Source organism: Hyla sarda, chromosome 2, assembly GCF_029499605.1.
Source record: "Hyla sarda isolate aHylSar1 chromosome 2, aHylSar1.hap1, whole genome shotgun sequence".
Classification (NCBI taxonomy): domain Eukaryota; kingdom Metazoa; phylum Chordata; class Amphibia; order Anura; family Hylidae; genus Hyla; species Hyla sarda.
Window position 1 is genome coordinate 179,419,493 of NC_079190.1, and position 16,733 is coordinate 179,436,225.

Genomic DNA, 16,733 nt, shown 5'->3' on the forward strand with positions numbered 1-16,733 from the left:
CACAAAATTTTGCAATATAGGAACCTTGCTTACAATCACTTCGGCTACAGGAGCCTATTGCACATAAGAACTTTAACGGTGTACTAGAATTAAGTACAGTGCTTTTTTTTATTATAGTTTGTCTACAGAATTAATAATATTACTGATTGATCTTTGGGAGCATATTGCATAATACAATTCCTTTTCTTTACTCTTACCCAGTCGTCCAGAAACTGTTCTTGAATACGATTGTCCATTATGGTCCAATCACTGATGTAAAAGCTGCCCAAAAACATATTTGGTGATTTATTTTCTAATTTTTCATTTTACTTTCTATGTTTTAAGACCTATAATTTTGCAGTTTTCAGCCTGGCCATTAGTCCTACAACTTAGCTGCAGCTTTCTGTTTGGATTGTAATGGTAATGAGGAGGCAGCAGGAAAGTAAAAAGCACAGGATTAAAATAAAAGGTGACACTAGTGTATAGACAAATAGGATGTTGACAATAGCTGAATCTTGGAGCTTAGTCTCCCCCTTCCTGTGGAATGACCTCTTTAATGGTCACAGAGCATTTCCAGACCCCTTTCCCATTTTCTGGTCTTTTGTTGCATATGTCTGTAAAGTATATGTCTAAATGATGTTAAAAGCAACTCAGGCAAGCTGGCAGCCTCAGTAATAATGTAAAAAATATAGATAATTAGAAAATAGAAACTGATTAGAAAAATACATTTTTTTTTTAGTATCTTGCTCTAATCAGTAAACTATATAGGCAACACATTCCCTTGAAAGTCTTTTGGAGAGATGACTGGTACTATAGTTGACTTCCAGGAATGTCTTAACATTAGAGGTTAAATTACCCTGTTTTTTAAAATAGTCTTAAAACATTTCACAAAAAAGGGGGGCTTCAGACCAGGGGAATGTTTACTGTATTTGAGTTTATATTTTATGGAGTTCTTTTTGCTGTTAACATGGAATAACAGAAAATATATCTGATAGATATCTGTAAGAGAATGTACTGTAGTGTACGTTTGTCAATGGTTAGTCAAATATGATAATTACTAGCATATGCTAAACTCATCTCCTTTATTTAAACTTTTATTTTACCTGATGACATTACCACATCCAGATGTCTCAGAATTTAAGTTGCAGTCTGAAAAGTAAATGTTAAACAGGACTAATTCTATTGATTTAGTTATAAATAATAAATACCAATACATTTCATCATTGAAATAAATAAATAAAAACTTTGTGACAGATTAACAACTCATAGTGTGATAACATTTAAAAAAAAGAAGCAACTTTAAAGGTGTTGTCTCACCATTAAATGTCAAATTAATTGAATAGGCCATAAAAAATGACATTTATTTACAAAGTAAGGCACCGTGTTGTATAAATTTACTGGGGTACACACATGATCAGTCATTCCCACAGCCAGTTCTATGCATAGACATCCATTGCAGAACTGTGTGACAATTACCCAGACAATAAGGATGTCAGAATAAATGGAATAACAATAAATGCAAAGGGGTACTCTGCCCCTAGACATCTTATCCCGGGGGTCTCGCCGCTGGGAACCCCCGCAATCTCTCCTGCAGTCATCTGTTGCATGGAGCAAAGTTTGCTCCATGGCTAATGACTCACGATACAGGGGCTGGAGGATCGTGATGTCACGGCCCCACCCCCTTGTGACGCCACATCACGCCCCCTCAATGCAAGTCTATTGGAGGGGGTGTGATGTCCACCATGCCCCCTCCCATAGACCTTCATTGAGGCTGTGATGTCACAAGGGGGTGGGGCAGTGATGTCACAATCCTCCGGCCCCTGTATTGTGAGTCATCAGCCACGGAGAAAACTTCGCACTGTGCAGCAGATGCCTGGGAGGGCTTCAGGAGAGATCGTGGGGGTCCCGCTGCAGACATCTTATCTCCTATCCTTTGGACTCAGGGTTTTTCCGTTTTTGCACTTTCGTTCTTTCCTCCATACCTTTTAAAAATCATAACCCTTTCAATTTTCCACCTAAAAATCCATATTATGGCTTATTTTTTGCGTCACCGATTCTACTTTGCAGTGACATTAGTCATTTTACCCAAAAATTCACGGCGAAATGGGAAAAAAATCATTGTGCGACAATATCGAAGAAAAAACGCAATTTTTTAACTTCCGTTTCTAAGCATTGCATATTTCAGTAAAAATTACACCTTATCACTATTCTGTAGGTCCATATGGTTAAAATGATACCCTACTTATATAGGTTTGATTTTGTCGTACTTCTGGAAAAAATCATAACTACATGCAGGAAAATTTATGTTTAAAAATGTCATCTTCTGACCCCTATAACTTTTTTTATTTTTCCACGTACAGGGTGGTATGAGGACTAATTTTTTGTGCCGTGATCTGAAGTTTTTATCGGTATGATTTTTGTTTTGATCGGACTTTTTGATCACTTTTAATTCATTTTTTAATGGTATAAAAAGTGACCAAAAATGTTTTTTACGTGTACGCCATTGACCGTGCGGTTTAATTAACAATATATTTTTATAGTTTGGAATATACGTCCTGCGTCGTTAAGGGGTTAAAGAGTACCTGTCATCAAATAAAACTTTTAACACAGTGTTACTTGTATAATTAGCAGCCACTTTCCCATTCACTTGCTTTTAAAGTTATCAACATAAATTTGTTTAAAATGTAATAGAAAAAACGGCCACAAGGTGGCTCTGTTCTGTTCCCTGCCACAATTAATAAAGTGAGTTTGGTCTCCTCCATGCTTGGCAGGAGACCAAACTTAGGGAGTGCTTTTCGCTGCACTGAGCTTGACTGACAGCTACACAGAGCCTCACTAACAGCTGCACAGAGCCTCATTGAAAGCTGCAAAGACTGAAAGATACTCAGAGCCTCACTGAAAGCTGCACAGAGCCTCACTAAAAGCTACACAGACTGAATGTGACACAGAGCCTTACTGAAAGCTGCACAGACTGAAAGCTGCGCAGAGCCTGAGGTTTTCTATTCATCACAGTGCTGCAAGAATGTAAGGGCAAAAGTGGTTCACAAGCAGGCTTCAGTGATGTCCTGCCTCCTGGGAAACACCCACTTTCTCCTGCTGGGAGTTTGCACTATGTGAGCAAGAAGAACGGTATGATACAGAGCTTTTTAAGCTCTGTATTTTATTTTTTATTTTTTTATGGCAGGAGGCTTGTTAGGAGTGGTAAGGGAGCATAGCCTGAGTTAGTTTAGAAAAGTTAAGCCATAATATGGAATTTTAGGTGCAAAATTGAACGCGTTATGATTTTTAGAAGGTGATGAGGAAAAAATGAAAATGCAAAAATGGAAAAACCCTGCGTCCTTAAGGGGTTAAGAAGTAAATTAGAAAAGTAATTCAAATATGTTGCTCTATAACAAATTAATTTTAAAGGGGACTCGGAATTATTATGTCGGGAATATGAGAATTACCCCCTTACTCAGCAACTATCTTCTATTTGCTTTCTTAGATCTTCCTTTTCCAGTTCCCATCTGACATACTGCCCTTTAGAGAGAAAAAAAATACCTAGAGAAAGACACAACTTCGCAAATGTTACAAATATAAATTAGTTTCCAATTTTGTATTATTATTTTTTATAAAAAAATATTATTTCAACAAAATTCCTATTAAAATGAAAATAGGGACTCAAGGTTTTGCATAAATTTGGTGTTGTGAAAGATTCAGGTAAGTGAATCTTTCACAACACCAAATTTATGCAATGCTGCCACATGTTAGGCTGCTTTCACACTATACTCTGTTAAAAGATTCACTATTTACTTCTGTAAGAAAACACTTAAAATCGTCCATTAAATGGCCATTACAAAATCCCATTCATGTCTATGGGATTTTTTGAATATCCATTATCACCTGTTATAGCCTGTTATGAATAACGGACATCATTTGTGAAGGAAGAAAAAACCGTCACGTGCACAAATTTTTCTTCTGTCAAAATAACGGCCGTTAAAACATTAATATTTTAACATTAACATTAACCCCTTAAGGACCAGTCCCATTTTGGTCTTAAGGACCAGACCAATTTTATTTTTGCATTTTCGTTTTTTCCTCCTCGCCTTCTAAAAATCATAACTCAAAAAATCATAACGCAAAAAAAAAGCCCTCATCCACAGACCCATATGAGGGCTTGTTTTTTGCATCACCAATTGTACTTTTTAATTACATCACTTATTTTACCATAAAATGTACGGCGCAACTAAACAAGTATTATTTATGTGGGAAAATTGAAAAGAAAACCGCAATTTTGAAAAGTTTGGAGGCTTTTGTTTTCACGCTGTACAATTTCCGGTAAAAATGGCATGTTTTCTTTATTCTGTGGGTCAATACGATTAAAATGATACCCATGTTATATGCCTTTCTATAATTGTACCACATAAAAAATTCTCAAACCATTTTAACAAAATTAGTATGTTTGAAATTGCCCTATTTTGACCACCTATAACGTTCTCATTTTTTCCGTATATGGGGCGGTATGAGGGCTAATATTTTGTGCCATGATCTGTAGTTTTTATCAGTACCACTTTTGCTTAGGTTTTACTTTTTAAACATTTTTTATACATTTTTTGGGGAAAAAAATTGACATAAAAGCAGCAATTTTGGACTGTTATTTATTTTTTTACGTTTACCCCGTTCAACGTACGGGATAATTAACAATATATTTCAATAGTTCAGACTTTTATGCATGCAGCGATACCAAATATGCGTATTAATTATTTTTTTACGCTTTTTTGGGGGTAAAATGGGAAAAACGGACGTTTTACTTTTTTATTGGGGGGAGGGGATTTTTCAAATTTTTTTTACACTTTAATAGTGTAGTAATATTTGATTGCTAATACTGTTCAGTGCTACGTATAAGACATAGCACTGATCAGTATTATGGGTCATCTTCTGCTCTTGTCTGCTCCATCTCAGACCAGAGCAGAAGACCCCGGGAGACAGCCGGAGCCAGTTGAGGGGACCTCCGGCTGTCATGCTGGATGACCGGATCCCCGCGGCAGTGATGCGGGCGATCTGATCATCCATTCAAAGTACCGCACTGCCGCAGATGCCATGATCTGTATTGATCATGGCATCTGAGGGGTTAATGGCGGTCATCTGTGCGATTGCGGATGTCCGCCATTACAGGCGGGTCACTGGCTGCTGATAGCAGCCGGGACCTGCCACGCATGAGCGGTGCTCGAGATGATGGCGGCGAGTAAATGTACGTCATGGTACGTTAAGTACCACGTCACCATGACGTACATTTACGTCCATTGTCGTTAAGGGTTAAGTCTATGGCAAATGAATGAGCCTTTAATGTCATACATTTGCACCCGGTTTATAATATCTGTTATTACTTCTGAGCATGCTCAGAAGAAGTGACATCAGCAGACTCCTGCAATGCTGATGGACTACTACTACTCCCATCATGGGACAGACTTGTTTCCATGATGGTAGTGGTAGTTTCCTGGCTGCGGGAGTCTGCCAGTGGCTGGGGAGGCTACATTAGTGTTTGTACTACTACCCCCATCATGGAACAGACTCTGTTCCATTATGGGGGTTGCAGTATCGGGGATGAGGGATTGATCGCACTGGTTCTCACTTCTGAGACCCAATGGGATCAGAAGTATATTTTTACTTTCACTTTTAAATTCCCCGCCCGGAGCCTTCAATGGCCGGCACCGAGGAGCCATTCAGGGCTCCCGGCGGGGAATTTAAAAGTGAAAGTAAAAAGGTAGTTTTTAAACTACTAATTTGACCCCCAAATGTATGGCCCCCATGCATATCTATAATAATTATTTGGCCCAGTGTGTTTATAAGAATTCATTGGCCCCATTGTGTTTATAATAATTCATTGGCCCCAGTGTGTTTATAAGAAGTCATTGGCCCCAGTGTGCTTATTCTTATCCCCCCCCCCCCAGTGTCCTTATTTCCCCTTCTGCTACCTCCTCCTAATCTTCTACGAGCAGGGCAGCAGTGGGACATGTTGGAACTGGTGGCGGTGAATGAAGGAAACCAACATGTCCCGTATGTAGGCTTTATTCATTCACTGCCGCCGACCGACATGTCCCCACTGCTGCCCTGCTTAGAACAATCAGTGCACCGCCGGGACATGTCTATTCTCTGCTGCTCATCTCCATACCCGACGGAAATATTTAGTGACATTTTTTATTTTAACATATTATAATCATGAAATATTTTTCTCTGCCACAGTTTGATTAACTCTTCAGCTTAAAAGGAATTTGTCATCAATATCACCCACACAAACCTGTTATACAGGCTTGTAGTGTGGGTGGCACTGATCAAAATGATACATATCTTATCCCAATCTGTTGCTGCGTTCCGCCGTTATTCTACTTTTCATGGTATGTTATTGAGCTTGGGGCACTTGAGACTACATTGTGATGTCACTGGTGCCGAGTTGGTGCTCCGCCTGGTTCATCAATATTCATATCCCCCTACCTGCTTCCTCTCTCACACAGCGGTGCACAGGCGTCAGAGTTAAGTACCAGAATGAAAGTTAGTAATCAGGGGTCAGTGTCAGATCTCTTCTTTTGTGTGTGTGCTGTGTATAGGGGATATGATAGTGTGTAGTCTTAACCCACCAGCTCAGGGACAACATAAATTAGAGATGGAGCCGGAAAGAGTTAAAAGAGCTGAAAATGCTACATACAAGTTATATAATGTTTAAGCTTATTTTTAAAGGCTTGCTAAAGGTTAGTAAACATTTAAATGGCCATAGTATAACAAAAAGAGTTTTTATTTTACATTTGCCCATTTTTGACAAGCTAAAATAATTTGTGATAACAGCTAGTAATAAGCACTAAAAGCATTAACTATGTAAACCTGATAGGGGTAAACATGTTCAAGCATTATTTGCAGTATTTCTAATAATCTCTACTAAGACAATAATCCAGTAGATAGAAAAGGTTGTAAAACTGACTTGTTTTTGGTTACAATGCCAAAGTCAAGGCATGAACTCCTAATATCAGCCAATATGTAAACTCTGTCAAATGGGTATAAATCACTGCCAACTAGAATATTTATCACACTGTTAACACTGATGGTGGGGAACTGTATTTCTCTTAACCACAAAGTCATGAGGCCAAAAGTGTAATAGGAGTAACATGTAGCAAGCATGCAATGTAATACTATTGTGACCACATCACATACCATTATGTTTCTCGTTTTTCGTTTCACAGCTATTTTTATTTCTGAGCACTTCGAACTTTTGCAATAACTTTAGTATTGTGTATCAATTATTTTTTGTACCTGGCAAAGCAAAGTATAAAAACACCACCAGCGTATGAGAAGTAAATACCTGTATAAAAACTGAGGGAAATATCAAGCTTTTTAGTCAGTTTTAGGTTACATTCAAATGTAGCATATTGTGTTGCAATTTTTCTATGACAATTTACAGTGCAGTTCACATTGGATGGGATTTTTCAGATGGGGTGGAAACGATCTTTGCAGATTTCATTGTATTACTTAATTCTTCAGCATACCCATTCTGTTGGGGAGTCATCATTGATTTTCATAGAAGTTTTCACCCTTTACAAGGCCTGCTGATTGATGGCCTGCATTTAGCTACTTGACATTGTTTACACAGGCATTATGGCTCACCCATGGAAGCATTTTTGCCAGATTGCCAAATATTGAATAAGAGGCTTGGACTGCAGTAAAAATACCAAAGCAGTATACTTACCTGGTCCAAGCCTATAAAATATGAGATTATAACCTAGTAGAACAACTGTAAAGACAGTGTATAAGGTTGGAGAAGGATAAGTATGTACTGTATATGTCAGTGTGAGAACCAGATTGTTGATGTACGGATTTGCCATTTAGAGTCATGTATGTGTATTGTTTTGTAATCTAAAGCGTTATGCCTTACATTATGTATGAATCTTGGGGCCTACATTTTCATGAGAAGGTGGTATGTGGTGCTGCCATGTCTTGTAATAATATCTGACAGTGGGAATGTTAATTTCTTGACTGCCAGCTAATAGGAGTAGGGACCAATATCAGCGCAGGCCCAGGAAGAGTCTTACGCTGACAGTTTTGTGCTTGTGAAACAGAAGCACTGCACCACAATTGTGTTAGAAGGGAGCAATGAGAAGTATTTATAAGAGATGGCCTAGGTCCAAAAGAGAGGAGGTGCAGATAGACTGTGAGAGGTACGTGAAATAGCTCTTATTGGCCTAAAACTTTGTTAATGTGTTCCTGCCATTTAAAAAAAAAAAAAACATGCCCTAGAGACACGTCAACAGTTTTGAATGCTGAGACCCCCACCTATCCTGGAGAATTGCTCATCTGAGCGCGTGTTCTTCCCACAGTCTTCTAACTGCAGTGATGGATTGATGGAACCCATCTCTTGCAGTGAGAAGATGGCGAGGAGATAAAGCAGTCAGCTTTTCGCTTCTCTGTTATTTTTAGCGATTGGTGAGGGCCTCAACACCCTAAAATCAACACTTTTGACATGTTTCCATCAAACATTTTTTAATTGACAGTAACACTTTATGCCTTGAGTTATCCATTGTGAGGTTGTTGGTAGGCTGGAGGTAGGAACAAGTTAATCTATCATAAAAGAAAGTTGTTTGGAAGGCTAAAGCTGTAGATGCTATGCCAGTGGAAACGCATTTGCTCTTTCTAGAGTTCTGCAGGCACCCTAAGGGTCAAAGTGTCACTGTAGTGCTGTGTTTTGAGTGTGAGGTATTTTATTTGGAGGCAGATAGTAAGCTGACCAGGGGAATTAGTGATACTAGGCAGCATGGGTAGATATTTGCTTTAGCCTCGGGAGAAGTCTACTGTGAGATACATTGGCTGTGAGATACATCAGTGCTGTTAGGAGAAGTGGATTGTGTTGTAAGGAACTTCAGCAATGGAACTGGAGTTTGGTCCCAGAACATTATGGACTCAAGGAAGCTTTATGAGGAATAGGCACAAGGAGCTCGAGGGGGTAGAGCCAAGTGCATGGGAAATTTGTGGGGTTATCTTTGTAAGTTACAGTTGACCCTGTTATGATAACACAATATTGTTGCCTGTATGAATGTTAATATACTTGAAAGATTGTTGAAACAAAGTTTTAATATGCTCAAGTGCTCTGTAGCACCCAGAGTGATCTGCAGCCACAAAGCTTATTGTCCACCCTCGAGTGAACTGCAACCATCGAACTTACTGTGACTATTAATGTAAATAGGAACCATCAAGCACAATGTGCCACTTAACCTGTTTGTTACTATTGAGAATTTGTGCCCCTGTGATGGAAAAAAGTAAAGTAATTTGTTCTAACATTGCAGTCTGCAATTATTTCTTATAAGGGGATATTACCACCTGCTACCACTTACAACAGGATAGCAATAGCGGTAACACCGCAAATTCCAAAAAAGCTTTGCCTTAATTTCCCAAACCAATTAGTGAAGTAATTTGATTTCATGGATAGATTAATACATGACTTACTCACGTTCTAATAATAAGAGCTTTTTCTTTCCTCAAGTTGCTACATAGAATATGCTAATAGTTTTCCATGAATTGTTATAGTTTCTGAGCTTTAATGAGACATAGTTTAGCTTTATGCATAGTAATCTATTACTGTCTATAATGGCATAAATATAAAATTGCATTTGGTGATATAATCACAAGAAAATTTACTTTATTCAGTCTGGAGAGATATGTTTTTTTCCAGTTTACAAGCCAAGCATCTGTGTAAAAAGAAATTGCTCTAATCTGTGTTCCCATATATCCAGACAGATGAAAGTAATTTTGTGCTCAACTGTCTATAAGTAATTAGGCCAGAATGTAAAGGGCCTTTATGTATCAGTTCAGAAAGACCTATACTCCTAGCAAGCAGAATAATTAGGAGTAATCTTCTTCATCTGTAAGGTATACCTTATGCATTTTACATGAGTCCCTATTATTAACATAACCTGACTATCAAAGCTCTATTGAATCTGGCATTTTCTTGTTTCATGTAACTGACTGAAATTCCCCAGAAATGTAATAATTTGAAAATAGTGATGCTGATGATTTGTTTCAGCTGTAATTTGTGTTATTTTTTTTATTTCTCTTTGTTGTTTTGAAAAGACCTGAATCAGTGGGGCACCATACTGAATATGTTCCTTTTTTTTTTTTTTTTTTTTTTTGGTGTGTATTAACATTCAGAGTGTAAAGGATCCAGCTTTGGCAGTGTACAGTGTAATTATTTTAGATTTGTTCAATTGGTGGGCTATTGAAGGGAAAATATATATTTTAAGTTACTTTTAAAGAATAAAATACAATTTGTAACTTACCTATTTACAGTTTAGCTAATGTAACATATCAGGTTGTTTTGTTCTTATTACTGATAACATATTATTATTATTATTATTATTATCAATAACAACACTAATAATTATAATAATAATTCTTATTACAATTATTCTTATTGTTACTACATATGACTGTATTACTGCTCAGAAGAGCTGTTGAGATGTATATTGGCTCTATACTTTTAAAGGCATATTGTACATAGGTATATGGAGGATTTGACATTATAATAATGGATTTGGATGCATTACATGCTATCTTATATTGGTTATATAGAAGTTACCCATGAGTTTATTAAACATATAAAATTCTAGTACAAATAATTTTAAATATTCTAAACTATTTCATATATCTTCAATTTGAAAACATCCTAAAATTCTGTCGAAAAACAAACACAAATATTTGTCAATAGTTGTTTCCAATAGTTTAGAAGTTACTGAAATGTTACTGAACTTACAAGGAAATAGAACATATTAAAAATAATTTTGTGTATATTTATTTACATAGAACCAACATATTTCTCAGCACTGTACAAAAGATTTTTGTCACTTGCGTCAGTTACAATAATGAAATATCTGAAAACTTAAAGGGGTACTCTGCCCCTAAACATCTTATCCCCTATCCAAAGGATGGGTGATAAGATGTCCAATCATGGGGGTCTGACCGCTTGAACCCCCCCTTGATCTTTGGCCCAACACCCCAGTCATTTGACTCACAGAGCAAAATCCGCTCCATGCCTGATGAAGGGTGAACAGAGTTGTCACTCCCCTTCATTTATGTCTACAGGAGGAGGCGGGATGGCCATGTACTAGCCGTCATGCACCCTCCCATAGATATGAATGGAGAGGGAGCGGCATGACTTCACGAACACGGAAGCTCCAAGTTTCCATGTTCAGAGCGCCTTAGTGCCGGGCCTGAGATTGTGGGGGGGTCCCAGCAGCTGGACCCCCGCGATCAGACATCTTATCATTTAGATGTCTAGGGGTGGAGTACCCCTTTAACTTCTTAACGACTGCCTACTGTGTTTTAATAGCCCTGCGGGTCCTCAGTAGAGATGAGCAAGCTAAGTCTGGCAAACCCAATCTCATTCAAAACTTTGGTGTAACAATGGCTTGCCGAGCTTTTGAACTTGTGCAAGTCTGGTAAGGGTTGTAATAATAGCAGAAGGGATGAGGAGCACATGGTGTCCTGGTGCCTAAATGAATGGAGGAAATAATAGGAACACTAAGATGACATCAGGGTAGCCCAGTATACCTTGAAGCTAGCAGCAAGATCACATGACTAAAGGTAGTTTAATAATTGCTTGAATTGCCATGGCTAATGCCGGACATCACTAATCGCAGTGATGTCTAGCATTAATCCCTTAGACGCCACTATCAAAGTTAATTGCCGTGTCTAAAATGTAAAAAAAAAAAAAAAACATCCAACAGCTCAGTGGAGCTGATCAAGACCATCACAGTGAAAATGTGGCATCCTGATCACCTGAGGGGACGGGAGGACCCTTACCTGCCTCCTTGCTGTCCGCTCGATTCTCCCGGAAGCCTCAGAAGCCTGGAGCAATCGAGCACTGATAACAATGCTATGGCATAGCTTTGAACAGTGTATGAAATCTATGAGGACTTTAAAATAGTTTTTAAAAAAAAGTTAATAAATGTGATTTTAAGGGGTTGTGCTGTGCCCTGACTTTCGGTTCTCCCGCTACACCCCACAGAAGGACATCCTCAAACTGAATTACCGGACTTTACCACAAATCAGCGCATAACTTCAAGATTCTTCAGGAAAGGTACCATATAAGTAATTTTATCTCAATAAAGCCGGTATCATCGTAAGGCATTCAAACAGCATAAACGCTTCCATTTTCAAACAGGTCTATAGTATATTTTAGTCGCTTCTATGGTATACACTCAACCAATCGGACAGTGACTTATCAACGCAAGATTTTCATAGGTATTAAACAGGAGTTAGTTATTGAACACATCAACTTAGTGATAAGCCGGAATAATTAATTTATATGGTTTACATATTTTTATAGCTCTACTAAGCATATCCCATACCAATATTCTTATCTGAGAAAAATCCCACTGCACGTCAATCAAGTCATATACATATGTCAATTAAGGTATGAGATAGACACATATATAAGTCCGAGTTAGCGCTTACTGTCGATTTCTTTATAATTTACAAATCTGTTTAACTTTCTAGCACCAGTTGATTTAAAAAAATAATAATATATATATATATATATATATATATATATATATATATATATTCCACTGCAGTACCCCTTTAAGGACTTCCCTTTTAAAATCCATAACTCTTATTTTTCTACCTACAGACCCATATGACAGCTTGTTTTATATGACGCAGACAATTTTACTTTGCAATAAGATCTTTCATTTTACCATACAATGTACTACAAAATCAAAAAAATATTATTCTTAATAGTTTTTTACATAGTGCACTTAATTGTAAAAATAATACATTGAGGAGATTTACCAATACCTGTGCAAAAGAAAAGTTGCCCATAGCAACCAAACCTTTTTTTAATTTTGAAGAGGTCTTGTTAAAAATGAAAGAAGCAAGCTGATTGGTTCCTCTGCACAGGTTTTGATAAATCTCCCCCTATATTTTAATTATTTGAAAATTTTCGCATGTGGTGATACCAAATATGTAGTTTTTTTGTTTTTTATAAAATTGGAAAATAAGGGTGAGCAGTGTCCCTGCAGAATGAGCCCAAAAAAGCTATCACATTACAATACCTAGCAAGCTGATCAAAGCAGGGGGCTGACCTGCATTTCTACACAAAAACACTTTAACTGCCCCCATTGCTAGCTTCTCTAAATCAGCATATTTTTACTTTTGCTCTGCAACTGGTCCATGGTTTCTGGGGAGTGATATCTCATTTGAAAGAGGGTCACCCACACTATAAGCCTAAATGTTCAGCTTAGTGTGGATGACCCACTTGTCAGTTTCCCATTAACCCCTTAAGGACGAGTGGCGTAAATGTACGGGACTGCTTAGAGATACTTAGTGCAAAGGGCCGCACATTTACGGCGCTGTGTTCCTTGATCACCACATCTCCGGACATGGTGATAGGGCCGGGATGGCTGCTGTTATCTAACTGAGACCTGAGACGCCACCTTACCGGCAATCGCCGTGATTCGCCAATCAATTTTGACCAGCGAATCACGGCTTTTTCAGGTCAATCGGGTCACTGGTGACCCGGTGATCCGGAAAATAACGGTGATTGGTGCTGTCAGAGACGGCACCAATCACCCTTGCTGGGAGTTGTAGTTTTGCAACAGCTGGAGGTACACTGGTGCGGAAACACTGCGGTAGTCTGTTACCTAACTCTTTGTTTCCCAGTGTGCCTCCAGCTGTTGCATACCTGCAACTAACTGCATCCACAGTCTGTCAATGCATGCTGGGAGTTGGAGTTTTGCAACAGCTGGAGTTTCCCGCTCCAAGTTTGAGCTGTTTCAAATTTTCAGCTGCAGCTCAAACTCCCAGCGTGAAACTCACTGTGAACCCCCGCCCATAAGACTGGACCCTGAAAACACTACATTCACACAAAATAAAGAGTAAAACACTACATAAACACACACCCTTACACAGCCCCCCCCCCCCCCCATAAAAATTAAAAACGCCTCGTATGGCACTGTTTCCAAAATGGAGCCTCCAGCTGTTGCAAAACAGCAACTCCCAGTATTGCTGGACAGCCATTGACTGTCCAGACTTGCTGGAAGTTTTGCAACAGCTGGAGGCACCCTGTTTGGGGAACACTGCCATAGGCTATTTTTGGTGGAGGAGGCAAACACCATGCTTGCAGCCGGGTCCGTCCCTATGCAAATCCCTGATTAAGGCCCCAAATGCGCATGGTGCTCTCTCACTTTAGAGTCCTGTCGTATTTGAAGGCAACAGTTTAGGACCACATATGAGATATTTCCATACTTGGGAGAAATTGTGTTTAAATGTGGTTTTTTTTTTTCTCCTTTTACCCTTTATTAAAGGTTGTGGTCTACACCAGCATGTTAGTGGTAAAAATTAATTCTGGGGTTGCCCCATACTTTTTATTTTTGCTGAATACCCCATATGTAGATGTAAAGTGCTCTGCGGGTGCACTACAGGGCTCAGAAGAGAAGGAGCGCCATTGGGTTTTGGAGAGAGAATTTGGCTGGAATTGAAGGCCATGTACTTTTACAAAACCCCCATGCTGCCAGAACAGTGGCCACCCCCCCCCCCCCCCCAACAAACACACATGTGACCCCATTTTGGAAACTACACCCCTCAGGGAATGTAAAAAGGGGTTCAGTTAGCATTTACACCCCACAGGTGTCTGACAAAATGTAATTTTTCATTTGCATAGCCACTGTTCCAAAGATCTGTTATATGCCAGTGGGGTGTAAATGCTTGCTGCACCCCTTATTACATTCCGTGAGGGGTGTAGTTTCCAAAATGGGGTCACATGTGGGGGGGGGTTCACTGTTCTGGCAGCACGGGGGCTTTGGAAACGCACATGGTCCCAGTCTTCTATTCCAACCTTCTCTTCTGAGCCCTGTAGTGCACCCGCAGAGCACTTTACATCCACATATGAAGAAATGGTGTTACAAATTTTGGGGGGGCTTTTTTTTTTCCTATTACCCCTTGTAAAAATGAAAAAAATTGGGGTAACACCAGCATTTTAGTGAAACAAATCAAATTTTTCATTTTCACGTCCAACTTGTCAGATGTGTCTATCACCTGTGTGCCTTGTTACATTCCTTGAGGGGGTAGTTTTTCAAATAGTGTGCCATGTGTTTTTTCTTTTTTTCGCTGTTCTGGCACCATGGGGCTTCCTAAATGCGACATGCCCCCCAAAAACCATTTCAGCAAAATTCGCTCTCCAAAAGCCCAATGTCTTCCTTTCTGAGCCCTCTAGTGCAGTGGTTCTCAAACTTTTATGCCTAAGTACCCCTTGACAGCCCATTCCCAAAAAATTGTCCCCCCCATATTAGAGACATTTAGTAATGATTATAGTATAATTCATATGCTTTACTTTCCTCTCTCTATCTCCCCAGTCCCCCAATTAACAGGTGACGTCTTCTCCAACCAGAGTTGTTTACTTTTCTTTTCTTCACTATCTGGCCTAGACCGCCATTAAGATTTCTCTCATACAAGACTTCTCCACAGAACCAGCCAAACAAACATTTTAGTACAATACCCACCTATTTACAAACTCCCCATGTTTATTGTCATGCACAGTAATAGTACCTGCTTTGCGTCCACATAAAGTTATTAGGCCCCCTCTGTGCCTCCAAGAATAGCTGTAGGCCCCCAAACTGCCCCCCATATATAGTTGTAGGCCACCATACTGTCCTGCTTTGATGCTCCACTGCTATTCTGGTCTGGAGACCTATTGCTAGGTCTCATAGCAGTAGGTCCCTGGTCTGCAGGGGCAGTGGAGCAACAAAGCTGATGGTAATTACTGCCCACAGCAGCCCAGTGCCCATGCTTCTCCTTTGCTGTCCTCCTGCTCCGCTCCTCGGTACAGTGATGCCAGCCTACCATTTCTTTCAAAGGGATCCAGACCAGTAACCAGTGGCTGTGGCTGCCATTACTGATTTTTTTTCAAGTAACTCCTGGAGAACTGCTAAGTACGCCTGGGGGTACTTGTACCCCAGGTTGAGAACCACTGCTCTAGTGCACCTACAGAACTCTTTACATCCACATATGAGTTATGTCCTTACTCAAGAGAAATAGGGTTACAAGTTTTGGGGGACATTTTTACCTATTACCCCTTGTGAAAAATGAAAAATTTGAGGTAACGCCAGCATTTTAGTGAAAAAAATAAAATGTTAAATTTTCACATCCCACTTTAATGAAAGTTTGTCCATCACCTGTAGGGTGTTAAGGCTCACTATACCCCTTGTTACATTCCTTGAGGGGTGTAGTTTCCCCAAAAAGATTTTTATTTTTTTTTATTTTTATTTTTTTCTGTTCTGGCACCATGTGACATGCCATTTCAGCAAAATTCGCTCTCCTAAATCCCATTGTTGCTCCTTCCCTTCTGAGCCCTGTAGTGCACCCACAGAGCACTTTACATCCACATATGAGATATTTCTTTACTCAAGGGAAATTAGGTTACAAATTTTGGTGGCTGTTTCCCCATTTACACCTTGTAAAAATGAAAAAAAATGGGTCTATAAGAACATGTTAGTGTAAAAAAATTAAGATTTTGAATTTTCTCCTCCACTTTGCTGCTATTCATGTGAAACACCTAAAGGGTTAACAAACTTTTTGAACATAATTTTTAATACTATGAGGGGTGCAATTTTTATAATGGAGTCCATTATGGGGTATTTCTAACATAAATACCCTCAAATTCACTTCAAAACTGAACTAGTCCCTGAAAAATTCGGATTTGGAAATTTTCATAAAAAATTGGAAAATTGCTGCTAAACTTT